The sequence below is a fragment of the Cydia amplana genome, chromosome 4 (genome assembly GCF_948474715.1).
Source record: "Cydia amplana chromosome 4, ilCydAmpl1.1, whole genome shotgun sequence".
Lineage (NCBI taxonomy): Eukaryota > Metazoa > Arthropoda > Insecta > Lepidoptera > Tortricidae > Cydia > Cydia amplana.
The window spans coordinates 7,339,860-7,347,011 of record NC_086072.1 but is presented as its reverse complement, the minus strand read 5'-3'; the positions used below and the strand labels follow the sequence as shown (position 1 = coordinate 7,347,011).

General features: G+C 37.3%; 1 protein-coding gene across 7 annotated transcripts in view; it reads left to right on the top strand.

Annotated features, from left to right (window-relative positions):
• Nucleotides 1–7,152, top strand: part of LOC134663172 (cytosolic carboxypeptidase 1-like) — an 86,017-nt gene that overhangs the window by 56,802 nt on the left and 22,063 nt on the right. The window lies entirely within an intron of this gene.

The window sequence follows — 7,152 nt, the reverse complement described above, 5'->3', positions numbered from 1 at the left end:
CCGTTGCGTCATATACACTGCCTTTCGTTGCCTCCTAACTCAAAAGACAATTAGGATTCAGCCAGAAATGTAAACAGAATTGAAATTTCGGAGCGGCATGTGCGCACGCGACTGGTACGAGGGGCCCGCGGAGCGCGGACGTCCGGCGGGCCGCTCGGCGCCCGCGACGCCCGACACGGGAGTTATCTCTGCAAATCGCTCCGCACAATAGTTCGCGCTCAATTTGTTCTTGTTGCGGTCGACGCGAATTCTTTGCTCAATAGGTACAAAGGGTTGTCGTAGTTTTTTCACGAGCGCGGCGCGTTCCAAGTCCGAGGGTGTGCCGACCTTTGTTATAGATATCTACAATTCAGGATCGAGGCACGCAACTTGACTGCAATTATTCCTCGGGTTACTAATTTATCCTTTTGCAATTTACACGCCACAAACAAGAATAGAAAAAATGGGTCGTACCTACATAAATGCCGACTAACAAGCATCCACTAGATATCTACAGTTCTCTGTTTAGTGTTTATTCGACTGTTAAGTATATTTAAAAGGCTACATTTGGAGAAAAAAATATTTTTAATATAATACTTATACTTATAAAAATTATATTAACCCTTTAACCGCCAGAGTCTGATATATAAGAAATTACATATCTAGCTCATTTCGCCACAGTCTGATAAATAAGACAAAGATCTGATTTGGTTTTTACAGCACATTTATAACTCCCGTAACTATGCCTTCCTTACTCTGCGTGGTACAATTATACTGTCGGTGGCGACACAAGCACGCCCGATCAAAAATTGCTGGCGGTTAAAAGGTTAAAAAATAAATTAAAACATATTTTTCCAAATTAAGAATGCACCACGTGCCTCGGATAAAACAAAAAGAGATAATTTGCCTACTAACCATTCTCACAAAGCTTTGGATGTAATGTAAGCCACAAGGAAAACATTTCGCAAAGTTCCGATACAGATCAGAGGGAGGAGCTAATTTTTCATCAGTCTGTTTTCGGAGAAGTTGAATATCCATACGTAATTATATGTTATCATAACACGTTCAACGTTCAACAAAATGACAGCCTCAATTTGTAGCATTTGAAGTTATACTGTACGGTGTTAACATCACAGCCGTAAATTTTCTTAACGACCAACACTGATTATCTTTGTAATGATCAATAACGGAAGCATCATACTAAATAAACGAGTATATATTTTAAACGCCGTATGTTACTCACGGTTCATAATTTTTAAACATTTGTATTTATTTGGTTCTTGCGAGGATACGAATTGTTCAACTATTCTATCGCCGAATATCTAACTACAATTCAGTTCATTTCATTATATATTCGCTCCGTAACTGACTTTAGAGTACTTTAGACCAAATGCCAATTCTAACTGAAAAGTAGCAATCATTCGCACACGGGGTGAGCGAGCGAAGGGCGCGCTGTGACATTGACATTGCGCCGCGCAAACAAATGCGGAGCTGAGTTCAATATTAGATGTTGAAATAAAAGCAAGTAGGCTTGAAAGAGCGCCGCCAGGGCCACTCAGACATGTTGCTTGGGAGCACGTTAATTGGTGGCACGGTGTTTGCACCGCTCGGCGGTCTTTGACGCGCATCCAGACCAATCTCAGCCCTCAGAGTCGTTAATGGAAGTTTTATTTTAAATTCTAATGTAATTTGCAACGTTCCTCGGAAATTTTAAACTATATTCGTATGTAAATGTATACCATTTAGTCTAACGTGCTTATTTAAGGTATACATATAAATACTCGTATCTTCTACCTTTTACTACCTGCTTACTACTTTTGCCTTATGTAGATCTTGCAAATTATAACTTGCAGCTCCACAGCTACAAATGCCAATAAGAACTAATTAATTAATATCCACTAGCGTAATACTTCACTACCTAAATACGTTAAGTACGTAACCTCTCGTAGCTACCCTCGTAAACCTCGTACTTAAGACCTACACTACACTCGGCTAATTATTACCCTATTAGATCTACAATACAAGACACAGCACTTAAAAGACGCGCAATAACAGAATCCTAGAACCCCAAAGGTATATTAAAAATATTTTTTAATCTCAACTGATGCATATCAGTCTCGTTATTGATGCGATTAATTTAATTTTGCGTCGATAAAATAAAAGCATTTTTTTTCATATAGAATCAAGGAATTACTTTAATAACTGCAAAAAGAGTAAAAATGTTTGATATATTGCCGATACAAAGGGTTTTACATCTGAAGATGTTACGCCGCTACGCGGAGCATTTAATTGAGCCGGCGCATGACTCGTTGTTTTGAATAATAGGTGGCAATAATGGGACCGCACAGGCGCCCAAACAAAACTATTAGCGCAACCGCGGTAGGTTCGGAAGTTGCTGTACATTTTTATATATTGTCGCAGTGATACATTGAATGCCACTAAAATTAAAATGTTTTAATACAAGAATGACAAGGCTCAACAGCGTCCAGTGACTGTTGAGGATTACCGAACTTATGCAGCAAGTGCTCCTTGTGCTGCAAACTGCTATTATGCTTGCGAATTGCTCATTTTTTAACATTATCTCTTGTTATTCAGTTAAGCATATATGTTTTGCGGTTAATCCCATAATTGCACAACCTTTTCGCAAACATTTTCTGTTAACTTATTCAAAGAATTCAAGAACGCGACAATTATGCATAGTTATGTCTGCAAGCAATTTAAAAGTTCACTGACACGGCGATGAATGTTTTTAAGCCTGAGAGAGTTATGGAGTTCTAAATCTCAGAAAGAACAAACGAAACAAATGAACGATTGTTGTCAGATTCTCGATCATTGTCGGGACTCGGGAGTTTTGCGATAAGGACGGTCAATCTAACGTTTGTGAGTGCCGCAGCGTTCTCGGTGGTCGTTGTCGTGTTCTCTGATTACAACTATTACGATAAAATGCGTACCGCTATCGTTTTAATGGCACTTAAAAAAAAACTCGTAATAGTTAACCGCAATTGCAATGTAAGTTCACGGGAGTAAAAATAAAATGGCACGCGGAGTGGAGTGACTTCGGCACGACGGGGCCGCGTAATTCGCGTAGTGGCCGCGCGCTGTTTACAGTATTATGTTAATGTTGCTTTACGCAGAACTTATAGTCTGTGAGTTAAAATAACGGCTTGGTTGAATTTACACATTTAATTTGAGATTACATTCGTACTTTATACTTTGATTGTTACCCTAATTCAATGAAAAAGGAATTAAAACATATGTAGGTAAGTTTTTTTAATGGTTTCCATGCTTTTTTCATAGCCACTCATTTTGTATCTTAAATAAATTAAAAGCATACCTAACACTGTCGTAAAAGGAAACAATTTAATGAATTACTAAATTGTGCCTAATATTTTTCAAGTTCTTAAACAAGGGTGAAATTTACAACCGTAACATAACGTTGAAGTTATCTAATACCTTTAAACGAGCAATTCTTACATATTTATTTATTTATTTACTTATATATATATATATATATATATATATATATTTCGGGGATCTCGGAAACGGCTCTAACGATTTCGATGAAATTTGGTATATGGGGGTTTTCAGGGGCGAAAAATCGATCTAGCTAGGTCTTATCTCTGGGAAAACGCTAATTTTTGAGATTTTATATGTTTTGTCTCCCAGATATTTGAAACTAATATAGCGTATTCGTTGTTCACATGTTTTTCTATAAATACATCAATTTCGATTATAATTAGTTCAACCTTTTCTAAAGCTTAGCAAAAAGCTTTGATAAAACTGGCACATCCATCCCACCGCAGCGTATAGAGAGTAAATAAACAACAAAGTGAGCCTGATGCCACGCTCAAGCGGGCTCGCTAGCATGCGTCGGCGCTTCGAGACAAGTGCGCATTTGCGGTGCCCATTCAATGGACCAATTGCGTCCTTAACTCGAGCAAATCGAGCAGTTAGCCGCGGTCGCCGGTCTTCCGTAAGCCTAACAAATTATTACCCTGCTGTCTCACGATTTCCTCCAGGGGACTACTGTAACGTAGCAGGAAGCATCCGGATATTCTCACGGTTAATTTATTAAAAAATTTCATACCTTAATATAATGTACATAACTAGTCGTTAAATTTCTTAGGATTATCTACGCACAGTACAAATTCCAATTAGAGTGGCAGCATATTTTTAATAATTTGAATTAAAATATTTCAGTAGGTAGTTGTTTTAAATATAACATCTCGTATATTGATGCCAAGATTATTATCTTGTTCTATATGAAACAGTAAACTCGATTTTTCAAACATATATCCAAGAACACATCGTATAAGAACACATTTAAATTACATATTTTTTGCCCCGAAGCTTGTTTGCCCCCACGTACCTATATACGTTCAGCTTAGATGATCCCACGGAAAAGCCAAGAACTCCAATCTTGTTTGTCTTAATGCTTATTAGAAGCTGGTTGTTTTTCCGTCTCACCGATGACGGGATCATTGGCCTGAAGCTCAATTACCCAACATTTGCGATCAAGTGTAATAAGAGAGGTACATTTTTTCTTGTTTGTAGATAGATATTCCATTGCAGCGCCCAAGTTTGGCATTCCGTAAAATTGTCGGAACGAATCACTGAGCGATATTGTTGGTGCGATTGCTTTAAGCAAGTAATAAATATGTATAAAATTCAAGATGCAACGCCCAAAGAATATCCTAAAAAAACAAGTGCACGCCTAGACATCAGGGATGGCGCTGGTTTGGCATTGAAATTATTATATCCTTTAATCTGTGTAGTTACGTGTCTACGTATACGTATTGCTTATTTTATACGGCTAATCGCTTGTACACACATTGTCTATCTACACATTGATTCAAAAATGACTTTTTTATACTTATTTATTATACCTAAATTTAAATTGCTGCGTGAAGTTTTTGTCTGGAGTTTTATTAAATTTATTTGTGGTATTAAAGTCAGCTTATGTTTGTATTAGAACATTTCAATTTCAACAAGTGTTACTACGTATTTTTTGCCTTGATTTTAAGCAGCAATTCCTCTAGCATATTTTTCTGCATTTGGATAAGGAAGCATAAATTGATCTATTTTACTGTTACTCTTTGTAACAGGAATTCATTTCCACGACCTTTACTTAATTGCTCGTTTTTGTTTAGTTTTCGATGTATTTCTCTGGAAGTCGTGACTGCTTAACGGCATCAGAAGTTTTTGAAATCTGGCCAATTGTGGAGGTCGTGCTGTACGGGCGGGCAGCCAACCGTGGACGGCGCTGGTTCCCTAGAGATGATATCGCATCTCCACGCCGTTACTGATGAAAACAATACCGAATATTATAACAGTATATCAATTTCGTTTCAATTGTCTTTGAACTACAAAATGCATAATATTTGTTTGTTTTTAGGGTTCCGTAGTCAACTGTCCGCCCGTCTGTCTGTCTGTCCGTCCGCGGCGGTGTGTTTTAGACCCGTTTAATTTTGTGTTTTAGACCCGTTCCGTTCGTGGTTTTTTTTTTCTATCGAGCGTAACTTGTGTAATCAGGTTTCGAATCAATGAGTTACTAGATACAGAAAGACCTCAAGATTCAAGATTGTTATTCATATTTTTTGGCAACCGTATTTTTTAAAAATGCCCCGATTTTTTCAAAAACTCTGCTGGCTGATCACACTGAACCTTAATTAAGGTTATTGTGCATTAATGCATGGTGCCACCGTAAAATCCGCACATCGTCTCGTCATTTCTTTAACTCGTCTTGGCTCCGGTGGCCATCCCATAGTCTATTAATGTGACATGGCAAGGAAAGCCATGTATTGATTCCCCTGACATCGTCGAGACAACGACGGTTAAGTGTTTAAGCAATTATTGGCTCCCCCGAGAAGCTGGACCGAGGCTAGCTCGGTCCCGTTATAATAAGCCCTGCGCCCACCGCTCGATGCTGAGGTGTCAGAGGTGTGGTCACTACCTCATACTTCCCCTATAATTTCCCGCCAACCCCATCATTCACTTGATGTTAAATAAAATAATTATTTTCATCACTTACGTAATTCATCGTAATCAGCCCCGTTATCATCTCATAAGATTCACTGAGAATATTGTGATATAGATAGATAAGCAGTTATATTTTAATGTGTTTTCCGTTACATGCTCTCGTCAGTCTGGGATAATGACCTCATCGTCTTGTTTAGTGCTAGGCTTACCTGCATGGCGTCTCATAGTAATTAATTATAATTAATTAATTAATTCGTTATAGAATAAGGTCGTTGCCATCGCTTAAAGTGACAATATACCTATCTACGGGTCCGCATAAATCCTTATAAGTTTAATTTTGCATCTATTTTTATTCAGTTAGTGTATTACAGTGATTAGATGTTGGTTGGTACTTTTGATATCTATCTTCAATTGAATTAATATATTATTAACGTATGTAAAATCCTAGTTCCTAATGCATTTAAATATGTTTTTCAAATATCCACTTTCGATATCAAAATATGTACACAAGATTTCAATGAAGACAACAAAGGACTATAAGTTTTGCTTTCAAAGGGGCGGATAAGACTCGGCACTGGTGATTATGAATTGTAGTGTCGAGGTGTGATTTCCTTCCCATAGGTTCAAGGTTACGAACGTGATTTTGAAATATCGTAAATTCAATCTCAATACCTCATCTGGAACTCTGATCACTGCTTTCTCACGACGAACCCTGGTCTCCAGAAAACGCCCCTATTGTCATCATGTTAAGTGCCAGATTTAAATTTTCATATCGACACACGATATTTCAAAATTGGACAAGTGTGAATGGGACTTCATAGTGACGGTTCATATTAATATTTACAATACTGATTCGATCTAGTAGGTATTTGAATCTTTCATCTGTATTTATTTTGTTAAATTATAAATGTTCCGTTAATATTTCCTAATTACTAGAGATGCCACGAATATTCGGCAACTATTCGGTATTCGGCCTATTCGGCCACTTTGCCAAATATTAGGTATTCGGCCGAATGTTGCCTACTATTCGGCCGAATACCGAATATCTGTTGCCGCTAACTAAAAAGAAAAATAACAAAAGAAAAATACAAAAAAAATGTATATTTAATATTTAAAAAGTATTATTGGAAAATTGTTAAATAGGAAGACCCTTTTTTAAAGCATTTGTTGATTATGACATATGTATTTTATTTT